Here is a 12304-nt window from a genome sequence, read left to right on the forward strand (position 1 = left end):
GCTTACCAGATTGGGGGTGGGACTAGGGGAAGTCAGACACATATGTCACAGAAGTCAAAATGGCACAGGGGGAGGTGCTGGACCAAAGAGGCCTGTCAGTCCAGGCTGAGGAGAGGAAGGATTGGTTGGGAGGTGGACCCACTCGAAGTTTGCATGGTTTAGAAGTCGGTCATTTTGAGAAAACACCTGATCTGTCCCATACCCAAGCTAATATAATCCCAGGAGAAAAAAGAGACATGCTTGTGATCTGCGCTTGCACAGTGCACTCACCTAATTTTCTTTGACCTCCAAAAGGGAGTCTCTCTGCCTACCTGGTGATGCACTCACCAGCACATTCACCCACTCGCTTCCAGGTGCACTGCAACCTTGCAGCCCTAGCAGCCATGTGGCCCATGGCCGTGCAGGCTCCACATGCAGGCTCCACACGCAGGCTCCAAGAGGGAGCCTGAAAAGGACAGCAGTAGGAACAAACTAAACTACCTGGATGGGACTAAGACCACTTAGCAGCTACCTGTGGGCTCCGAAGAACTGTACTTTAAAATGGAGCAGGAACCCTGGGCACTGGCTTTTGTCTTAGTCTGGCTGAGGATGGTTGGACTTTTTCCATAGCGGAAAGAGGAGATGGGCTGTGAGACAGGAGTCTGCCATTCTCTGGGACGACATAGCTACTGAATAAAATCTCCTTTGGCACCAGCATCTGCTTCACAAGTTTGGCTTTTGTGTTGACAGGCAGCAGAAGCTTTGTTCTTTGTTTTTTTGGATTTTTTGGTTCAGTTATATTAAGGCCAAATATATCTCCTGCATCATAACAAGCTGAAATGTATACATTTTTATTTTAATCTTGTTTGTTTTCAAATCTTCTCCCCCTTTTCCTTGCCTATTGCTACCTTATATCTTGGATTTATGCATCCTTGTTAGCTATCTTAAATTCTTCTTGAGGTAAGGCATAGAATACTTTTTGAAGCACAAAACAAATACAGGGCCTGGCAGAAGTAATGCCTGCTTGAGTATGGTTAGTAGTGTAATAAAATGGGTATCATGATTTATAGTTTTAATTTAAGCATTTCACCTAAAATGTCATATGATGTGCTTGAGTGTGATATTGTTGTGTTACAGAATTACATGCTTATAATTTTGTAATAAAAAATGTGTAATAAAGGGAGTTCTGGCCAAGATGGAGGAGTAGGTAGAAACCCTTCGCTTTCTCACAGAATCAAAAGGAGGACAACAGCAATTAAAATCAATAAACGACCAGAAGTGCCAGAAAGTCAAACTACATGGAACTCCAACAATCAAGAAGTTAAAGAAAAAGTCAACTGGAACAACCAAACCAGTAAAATCCCAAGGTGATTGGCTGGGAAAAACCCTGGTGAGGCAGTGGACTGTGTAGGCAGGGCTGGCTGAAGGCGAAACTGAGACTCAGAGGTGACTGTGGACTATAGCAGTTGTCAAGGTGGGAGAAACTCCCAGTCTCACACGAGATTCCTTTGGAAAGTGCACTAGAGATGAGCTGGTGAGCTGCACTGTTCCCTCTCTGGCCCCTCCCTGACAGGCAGCACTGCAGCAATGCAGCAAAGAGGGTAGCCCTGCCCCAGGGGGAATACCTAAGGCCCTGCCCCCTTACAACTTATCAGCTGTGCCAAGACAAAGAAATATGGCCCAAATGAAAGAACAGAGCAAAGCTTCAGAAAGAGAGCTAAGTGTTGAGGAGATAGCCAACCTATCTGATGGAGAGTTTAAAGCCCTGGTAATCAAAATGCTCACAGAACTGACTGAGCTTGGTTGAAAAATGAAAAAACAAATGAAAGATACCCAAAATGAAATAAAGCAAAATAGGGAGGGAACCAACAGTGACAGGAAGGAAACTAGGACTCAAAGCAATGATTGGGAACAAAAGGGAAAAATAAACATCCAACAAAACAGAATTAAGAATTCAAAAAAGTTAAGAGAGACAAACCTCTGGGACAGCCTGAAATGTTCTGGTATCTGAATTATAGGGGTGCCAGAAGGAAAAGAACAACAGCAAGAAATTGAAAACTTATTTGAACAAATAATGAAAAAAACTTCCCCAATCTGGCAAAGGAAATAGACTTCTAGGAAATCCAGGAAGCCCAGACAGTCCCAAAGAGGTTGGACCCAAAGAGGAACACACCAAGGCACATCATCATTAAATTACCCAAGATCAAAGATAAAGAGAGAATCCTAAAAGCAGCAAGAGAAAAGGAGACAGTTACCTACAAAGGAGTTCCCATAAGGCTATCAGCTGATTTCTCAAAACAAACCTTGAAGGTAAGAAGGGGCTGAAAAGAAGTATTCCAAGTCATGAAAGCCAAGGACCTACATCCAAGATTAATCTATCCAGCAAAGCTATCATTTCAATGGAAGGGAAGATAAAGTGCTTCTCAGATAAGATAAATTTAAAGGAGTTCATCATCACCAAGCCATCATTATATGAAATGTTAAAGGGACTTATCTAAGAAAAAGAAGTTAAAATATATGAACAATAAAATGACAACAAACTCACAACTATCAACAAACAAACCTAAAAGAAAAAAACAATGAAAACAAAAACTAAGCAAACAACTAGAACAGGAACAGAATCAGAGAAATGGACATTACATGGAGGGATTTCAGTGGGGAAGGGGAAGGGAGGAACTGGGGGTAAAAATGTACAGGGAAGAAGAAGCATAATTAGTAGGCATAAAATAGACAGGGGGAGATAAAAATGCTATAGGAAACAGAGAACTCAAAGAACTTATATGTATAACTGATGTGTAACAGGGTGGAGCGGGGGTGGGGGGTTGGCCAAATAGGGATTTGTAATGGGGTCCAGAACTTGGTTTCCAGGATATATATATATATATAGTGTGTGTGTGTGTGTGTGTGTGTGTGTATATATATATGATGTCCTAAGTGAATGTCTCATGAGACACCATGTGGTGTCTCAGAAGCCTCAGTGAAGGCATGACATGGAAAAAACCTGCAGTAATGAGTAAATAAGAAAATGTGTTTATCATTGTCTTTGCTTCAAGAGGAAATAATAAACATAATAGAATGTATTATCTATTATCACACATGTCCAGTGAAGGTGGGTGATTTATATACATCTTGTGGTCAGGGCCAAGACATTAAAATGATTCCAGATTGTAACACCTCGGGACACTCAGGAGAAATAATCAGAAATAATTTCTGCAGATCACTCTTTAAGCCCTTTAGGATTTCCTCAAAATAAATTCAGCCAAATATGAATTGACAGTAATAAAAAAATTAAAGAAATTCACTAGGAATAAGAAACAACAAACAATAGATTTAGATATGTAAGACCTTCAGATATTATTATTATGAAGTTCAGATAACTAAATGTGAATATTTACATAAGAGATAGAATTGAAAACATGAGTGAGAAAAAATGGACTATTAATATACGACCAGGCAAATTTTAAAAGGAACCAAAAACAGCTTCCAGGAAGAAAAATATAGTCATTGCAATTTTAAAAGCAATATGTAGATTAAACAGTGGATTAGGCATACTAGAAGAGAGGTGAGTGAATTGGCAGATAGAGCTGAAGGTTTTACCCAGAATGAGTCACAGAATTTTAAGCAGATGGAATTTGTGGACATAAAAGAGACATAAAGAAAAGATAGAATGAGGAAGAATAGAGAAAATAAGGAGAATATATATATACATATATATTTTTTTTCCTCCAGAATTAAGAAAAACATCATTTCTCAGATTCAGGAGCACAGAGTAAATAATAAGAAATCCACACTTAGACACATTTCAGTGAAATTGCATTGCCCTAAAACAAATAGATACTGGTAGCAAGCCAGAGAAAATATCACCTCAAAGGGGCAACAATTAGATCAACAGAAGACTTCTCAACAGCAACAATAGAAACCAGAGGGCAATGCACTATCTTTAAAAACCAACAGAAGATAATTTAGAATTGTGTGCCCAGAAAACCTCTTTCAAAAATGAAAGTGGAATAAAGATGTTTATAGATCAACAAAAACATACATTTTATGACCAAGAAAGAATTCCTTCTAAGAGAATAATAGGATGCACTTCAGGAAGAGGGAAAAGTCTGAGATTCAAGTAGGAAAGACTTCTAGAGAAACTAGTTTGCATGTACACAAATTTAAACAGTGAATGTAAAAGTAACAAAAAGAACCATCTAAACAGAGGGGCCACAAATTAGTTTGTGCTTCCTTCTATAGGTTTTTATAACTTTATACTATAATTTTAAAGTTCTAAGCATAAAATATACAAGAAATGAAACAAGTATCTTTCTGCATGTTTCCTTTATGTATGGTCAAGAAGATAATTACAATTTTTAAAAAATATAACAGTCCTTTTAAAATAACTGAAAATTCAAATTTGAGAGTACTTGTTTAAGGAAGTAATAATTCAGTTGTCACAATACCAGCTAGAAAGTGCATAACTATTTTAGTTTCTAAAACCACAATGAAATAGTAAAGAAGAAGACGCTGCTGTGCAGGATAAATGTTCCCTGCAACAGTTTTTCTAGCACATGCCTCTTTTGGGAGGCTTTGGTGTTCTCTCTTAAATATCACTGCTTGTATGTTAGACCATTAAAAATGTAGTTCTTCAAATGTAAGAAGAGTACAACATTAATTTTGTAGGACACTAAGCAAAATGTATAGTCTGGTTCTATAAGTAATCCAGAATTACACACACCACGATAACTCAGAAAAATTATTTTAAATTTATCTCAATAGATTAAGGATAGTTACATTAAGATTTCATTTGAAAAATGTGATAGATACTCTATTTGAGATAAGCAATGGTTTTGGTATTAGCAAAACAACTAGCTATTTATCTCTTCTTAATATGTTTAGATAATGTTTGTGGTAGCAAAAACTGTTTTGCTGACTTAGCCACAACTTGAATTTGGCACTCGCTAGAATTTTCTGCTGTATAAATTTTCTCAAAGGATTGTAAAATGTGAGGAAGAAATCCAAAACATGCTTCCTGATTTTTATAACTAAAGTTACCTACATATCTCAGTAGAAGACAGGATACACAAAGATATTTTTATCTCATATAAAATTAATTTTTCATTTGAATATGATACCTGGAGACATTTTATGGTGACAGGGTGACAGGACATCTGATATTATATTAAGGGAAAGTTTTTATTCTAGGATTATCAATGCAGAGTCTAGGTTAAACTTTAAATATTCTAATAGTAACAGCAAGAGGCTAGAGAATTTAACAGTAGACAGTAAAAAATAAAAGATTGGTATAGCCAGAAACATTCAAGGAACGTAGTGGATACTCTTTCAAATTCAAGCCCTTGACCCTGGCTACAGCTATTATTTGGGCACCTGCACAACTGCTCACAACACAACTCCTTTGAGTCTTCTGAATTTCAGATCTGCGATACCATACAGGGTGGAACAAAAGTCGGTTTACAGCTATGAGTACACAAAATACAGAGTTTATTCTCGTATTATTATTTATTGTTGTGTTATTTTTCATACAAACAACTGTAAACCTACTTTTGCCCCACCCTGTATACTGTGTGTGCAATGAAGAGTATTGAGGGGTTGGGGTGTTGGGGGAAGTGGATGAAACTAGTCAAGAGGTACATACCTCCATTTATAAGATAAGTAAGTACTGGGGATGTAATGTGCGACATAATGACTACAGTTAACTCTGCTGTATCGTATACTTGAAGTTTCTGATAGAGTTGATCCTCAAAGTTCTCCTCACAAGGAAAAAACCTTTTTTGTAACTATATGAGGTGATAAATGCTAACTAAACTTACTGTGATCATCATTTCATAAGTCATTATGCTGTATGCCTTAAACTTATACATTCAACACAAATTCGTGCTGTATGTAATTATATCTCAATGAAACTGAAAAAAGAAAATGTAATATATATACCACAGAATGGAATGTTATTCATCTTTTTAAAAAAAATGAAATCCAACTACTTGCAATGATGAATCAACCCGAAGTACATTATGCTAAGTGAAATAAAGCAGACTCAGAAAGACAAATAGTGCATAATCTCACTATATATGGAATCTCAAGTTGAACTCATTGAAGCCAAGAGTACAGTGATGGTTGCCAGGGGCTGGAGTGTGAGGGAAAGGGAGGAATGCTGGTCAAGGGGTTCAAAATTTCAGATATGTAATATAAATAAGTTCTGGAGATATAATGTACAGTGATAGGACTATACTTAACTATTTCTATACTTGAAATTTGCTAAATGGGTAGACCTTAAATGTTTTCACCTGAAACTTTTTAATTTTATTTTTATTTATTTTTTTAGATTTTTATTTATTTATTATTTATTTTTAGAGAGAAGGGAAGGGAAGGAGAAAGAGAAGGAGAGAAATATTAATGTGTGGTTGCCTCTCACGTGTCCCCCCTACTGGAGACCTGGCCTGCAACCCAGGCATGTGCCCTAGACTTGGAATCGAACCAGTGACCCTTTGGTTAACAGGCCCATGCTCAATCCACTGAGCTACACCAGCCAGGGCCCAAAATTTTTTTTAAAAAGAAAATGGTAACTGGAGCATTTGAGATCTTGCTCTCTGGCATATGTCATTAATTTAGCTCAAATGAACTCATAGAATTAAAAAAAAAAAGAAAATAGTAACTAATGAGTTGATGGTAATATGCTTAATATGTTAATTAGTTTGTAGTGAGTACTTCACAATGTATATGTATAATAAAGCATCAAATTATACATCATAATTGTTTTTTATTTTTCAATTATAGTTGACATACAATATTATATTAGTTTCAGGTGTACACCCAGGTGATTAGACATTATATAACTCTCCAAGTAATCATCCTGATAAATCTCATACCCATCTGACAAAACACATGGTTATTAGAATAATACTGACTATATTTCCCATGCTGTACTATACCTCCCAATGACTATTTTGTAACAGCCAATTTATACTTCTCGATCCCTTCACCTTTTGTACCCATCCTTCCAACACCTCTGCCATCTGGCAACCATCAAAATGTTCTCCATATCTATGACTCCATTTCTGTTCTGATTGTTTATTTTGTTTTTTAGATTCACTTCTTGATAGATTTGTGTTTATTGATATTTTATTGTTCTTTTACTGCCATATTTTAAATCTTTTTTCTTCTTAAGAGCATTTGTTTGTTTGTTTATTTTTAAAGATTTAAAAAAAATTTTTTTAGAGAGAGGGGAAGGGAAGAAGAGAGGGAGACAAACACTGATGTGAGAGAAACACTGATCAGCTAACTCTTGTACACACCCCAACAGGGTTATCAAGTAGAGTAATCTTCATTGTAGGTCCTTGCTTTTCATCACTTTGAATATTTTTGCAAATCCCTTCTGGTCTGCAAAGTTTCTGTTGAGAAATCAGCTGACAGTCTTATGGGAGCTTCCTTGTAGGTAACTAACTGCTTTACTCTTGCTGTTAAATATAAAGATTTTCTCTTTATCTTTAACGTTTGACATTTTAATTACCATGTGTCTTGGTGTGGTCCTGTGTGGGTTCATCTTATTTGAGACTCTATGAGCTTCCTGGACTTGTATGTCTATTTTCTTTACCAGGTAGGGAAGTTTTCTGTCATCATTTTTTCAAATAGGTTTTCTTTTTTTTTATTGTATTTTTTCCATTACCATTTGTTCCCCTTATACCCTCTCCCACCTCCACCCCTCCCCCAGCAATTACCACACTGTTGTCTGTCCATGAGTTCTTTTTCTTTCAAATGGGTTTTTAATTTCTTAATGGGTTCTGTTGCTTCTCTTTTTGACACCTCCATAATGTGAATGTTACAATTCTCGAAGTTGTCCCAGAGGCTTCCTACATCATCTTCATTTTTTTATTCTTTTTTTCTTTTTTGCTGTTCTGATTGGCTGTGTTTTTACCTCCTTATATTTCAAATTGCTGTTTTGAATCTTGGCTTCATCCACCTTAATGTTGATTTCCTGTAAATTATTCTTCATTTCAGTTAGTATATCCTTTATTTCTTATTAGTTCTTTTTATGTTTTCTATGTCCTTTTGTTATGTGTTGAAATTTTCACTAAGTTCCTTGAGCATCTTTATAACCATTGTTTTGAACTCTATATCTGATAGTTTGCTTGCCTCCATTCCATTTAGTTCTTTTTCTGAAAATTTCTCCTGTTCTTTTAGTTGGGACCTTTTTTTTGCCTCTGTTTTGGCCACTTCTCTATGTTTGTTTCTATTTATTAGATAGAACTGCTATATCTCCCAGACTTGGTCAAGTGGCATCATGTAGTAGGTATCCTATAAGGCAACCTCCTGCAGCCTCCCCATTCTCCTGAGCTAAATGCTCCAGGTACACCCCTGTGTGGACTGTGTGCACTGTCCTGTTGTAGTTGAGCCTTGATTGCTGTTGACATTGGAAGGGATTGACCCCCATGCCGATTGGCTGTGAGGACCAGCTGCAACTAGAGTGGAGGAGCTGTTGTGCAGGAGCTAACCCTATAGAGCAGAACTTGCTTCAGTGGGTCTATACTGCTCACCCATTCTGCCCCTTGTGTGTGTCACTTGTGGAGGTGGTCAGGTTATAATCTGGCCTTGTCTGAAGCTGTCTACCTGGTGGGCTTGCTCTAGGGTTTCCCAGGTAACCATATATATATATTTTATTATTTTAACTTCCTGAGTTATCATAAAGATATTTCATAAAGATATTTTTCATTTGAAAAAGGGAGAGACAGGCTAGTCTCTAAATAAAGGCCTAGCTAAGAAAGCAGAAAACATCAGTATGGTACCAAACACAATGCTAAAAACACAGGTACTCAATAAATATTTGCCAGTAACTATTACTTTGGACAAGTTGTCATTAGCTTTTTATGCCTCAGCTTTCCTCTCTTAAGTCAAAATGATAAGTTCTGCAAATTTATAATTACTTAAGCATTAATTATTAACATGTTAGTGTTTGAAAGTGCCCTTATCAGAGCCCACCACAAAACAGAACTATATGCTTTTTTTTTTTTAAAAAAAAGAGAAACTAAAAGGAGTGAGGAAAGACATCAAATTTGGATTGTACCAAATTTGTACTCTGAACAAAACATACTTGAAGTATCAACAAGATTTGAAACTGAGAATCACATGATTGCAAACTTGGTAGAAGTCATGTGTCCTGGAAACAGTAAATGTAGTTTGTGATCTGAGGCACAGGAAGAAAATCAAAGTACTATCTCTGTTGAATGATGTCATCCACTCTAGAACCATTGGTGTGTTTTTTTTTCCCTTGCTACTTTAAAGCAGGTCATGGAGGAATTTTCAGCTACTGCAATTTCTTTAGCGTGCCACTGAATGAAACTACTGACAATTCTGAGGGCAGATATCTCCTGGTTTCTATTATATGCATACAATGTCGTCAAAAAAAAGGGAGTCTATTTTAAGAACCCTTTTTAGAAACCTTAAAAACCCATCAATATCTTTAAAATAGTAAAAAAAGAAAAAAACAACTCTTTGTCAAGCAGAACTTCAACTATGCTTCTCTGCCCTTTCCATTACATCCAGGGCACATGCTGAAAATTGTAATCTTTGAATGGTAAAATGGAATAGATGTATTTGCTTGCTTAGGGAGGAGACTGTCCCCATCCAGCTGCTCCAAAGACAGAGGCAATCCATGTGTTGTAACATCTCTAACTCATTCAGGCTAGGATACACTCGAGAATATATGTGGCGTTTGATGAAGAAGAAAAAACTCCACACATCACTGCTTTTCATTGCTTTTAGAGAGGGAGGAAGGGAGAGAGAAAAACATTGATGAGCATTGATTGGTTGCCTCCCAGACAGCTTGGAAACACACCCCAGTTGGAGGTGAACCCACAACCCCGAACAGGGTTGGAGCTTGCACCATTTCTGTTATGGGACAACACTCCAACCAACTGAGCCACACTGGCCAGGGCAGTAAGTCTCATTTTTGATGCTTTGCCATCAAAGCCTCAGTTAACAGTCCCATAAGAAGTCTTGCCTGTTGGTAGGAAACTCAGTGAGCCCCTTAAAATAATTTTGTCAAGAAATGTGACCCCCTTCTCAACTACACAGAAATTGGCTGAATTTCCCCAAGAATAATCATGAAGAGCTTGATTGAATTTCAGACAGGCTGTTATTGTTTTGGGGAAGAAAACAAAGCCCATTCTAAGAACAGCATGACAGAGCAAAGCTCATTCATGTCTTTTTGGTAAATTGCTGAGGTACATTTTTAAATGTTGTTTAAGCTTGTTAGGAGATTTGAGAGAATAACCATGTGAACTGTCCAGTGTTGGAGGAAGCGCTTCCACAACTGAAGATTGGAGGTGGTAATGACAGTGGGGTTGTGGGCTTTAATCAATACCACTTTATCAATACCACTGTAGGCAGTAATCTACAAAATCCAAGAAACACTATTAAAATCTTTTGAAAACTACCTACTCTGATCATCTTAAACATTGTTACAAATGTTACAGATGACGTATGTTGCTATGGCAAACATCACCACCCATCATCAGTGTCAGCTTCATAATCAAAACAAACAGAGCCTTCATGAAATTTTCTTTTGAGCACCATTAAAGCTAACTTTTTGTTTTCTCCAAACAATTTATGTTGGTGTTTTTTTTCAGGATTAAGCTTTAAGTTTTGTGTGAAGAAACAAGGAAGACATAAATGTTAGTAAAGATTTTTTAAATGTTATATAAGGAAAATCAATGTTCATTGTAGTAAAATTAATTGCATCTGAATGTTTTGGCACATGCTTTATGTACATTTTTCTGTGGAGAGGGTCCATAGCTTTCATTTGATTCATATGAGGGTTTGCCCCCACTTCCTCTATCTCAAAGTTTACAGATTCTAATACGGAGTATCAGAATACTATTCAGGTCCCATAGCTCTCTTTCTCAGCTTCCCAAACCTGATTGTTATTAGCACTCCTTTGGTATTTTTTAATAACACTTTTAGTGTTGGCTGTATTTTTTGGCGTATGTCTTGTTTCTACAATACAAGACTTTAAGGGTAGGGGGATGCCTTTTCACCCAGTCTAACTGGTTCTACATGGAACATTTTTATTTGGTTGCTAGCTTAACTTTTTAAAATTCCATTTTGGGACCAAATCATGCACTGATAACATTATTGGACACACACACACACACACACACACACACACACACACAAATTGTACAATTCTCAAAAAATGCAAAATTAGTACACTGTAATACAGCGTACTAATTTTGCATTTTTTGAGAATTTGAATTGCAGTGGCCACAGATTAGATTCCAAACAAACCAAACTGATTTCTCTGGTGTATACCCAATGTAAATTCACAGTATTTTAACTTTATAGTATATGTTTCTATTCCAGTAAAGACAAATTCCCCTAGATTTTTGCCCACATTTTCTCCAGCACCTGCATTTTGCTTTGCACTTAGTAAATGCTCAATAAATATTTCTTGAATAAGGTGAATGTAACAATTAATGACAGATGGGTTGCCTAAAGAAAATACAGGGTGTGGCAAAAGTAGTTCAGAGCTCTGGGCATATGAAACACAAGAGTTTATACTTATATTGTTATTTGTTAATTATTGCATTATTTTCCACACAAACCTACTTCTGCCTCACCCTGAGATAAAGTTTTTTGCCTTTCCCTGTGTAGCACAGTTGTAAGGACAGGGTGAAGAGTTTCATAGTACTGGTTTTACTGTTGACTTTGCTACACCTTGCTTTCCTCCCTTCCTATTTAAGTTTTCTGTTGAAAGGTTTATTAGCAGGACATAAAATAGTCTGCTTTGAAAATTGTGACTGAAAGCTTTGTCACCCATTGGCCCTGTAAATTTTTTGGTTATATTTTTATACCAAGCTTTTTTCCCCCTACATCAGAGACTTTTTTATCTCCATCTAATTCCCCTCTGTGCAACAAATGAAGTAACCAAAGCTAATATTTATCACACAATTACTATGTGCCAGGCACAGTGTGGTACACTTTACACTAATCTCATTTAACCCTTACAACAACGCTGTAAAGGAGACACTGTAATTATTACCATTTTACAGATAAGGAAATAGGGCTTAGAGATGGGTAAGTATGTCATCTAGTATTGTTCCCCAACAGTGAAACTGAGATTTGCATCCTGGGAGTCTGGACTCAGAGCCACCACTGTTGAGCACTTCAGGTCCTTTCACTGAGGGCTGAGGCATGACAATGAATGGCAAGGCGCTGTCTTCCTCTGCTTCTATTTTAACAAAGGTGGGGTCATACTTTTCACCTGGCTAGTAGGAACTTTGGGGCACCAGCAGGTTTTTGTACCTTGCTGCCCGTAAGCCTATTTTGT

Source organism: Phyllostomus hastatus, unplaced genomic scaffold (genome assembly GCF_019186645.2).
Source record: "Phyllostomus hastatus isolate PE091 unplaced genomic scaffold, TTU_PhHast_1.1 phas_scaffold_93, whole genome shotgun sequence".
NCBI classification, from domain to species: Eukaryota; Metazoa; Chordata; class Mammalia; order Chiroptera; family Phyllostomidae; genus Phyllostomus; species Phyllostomus hastatus.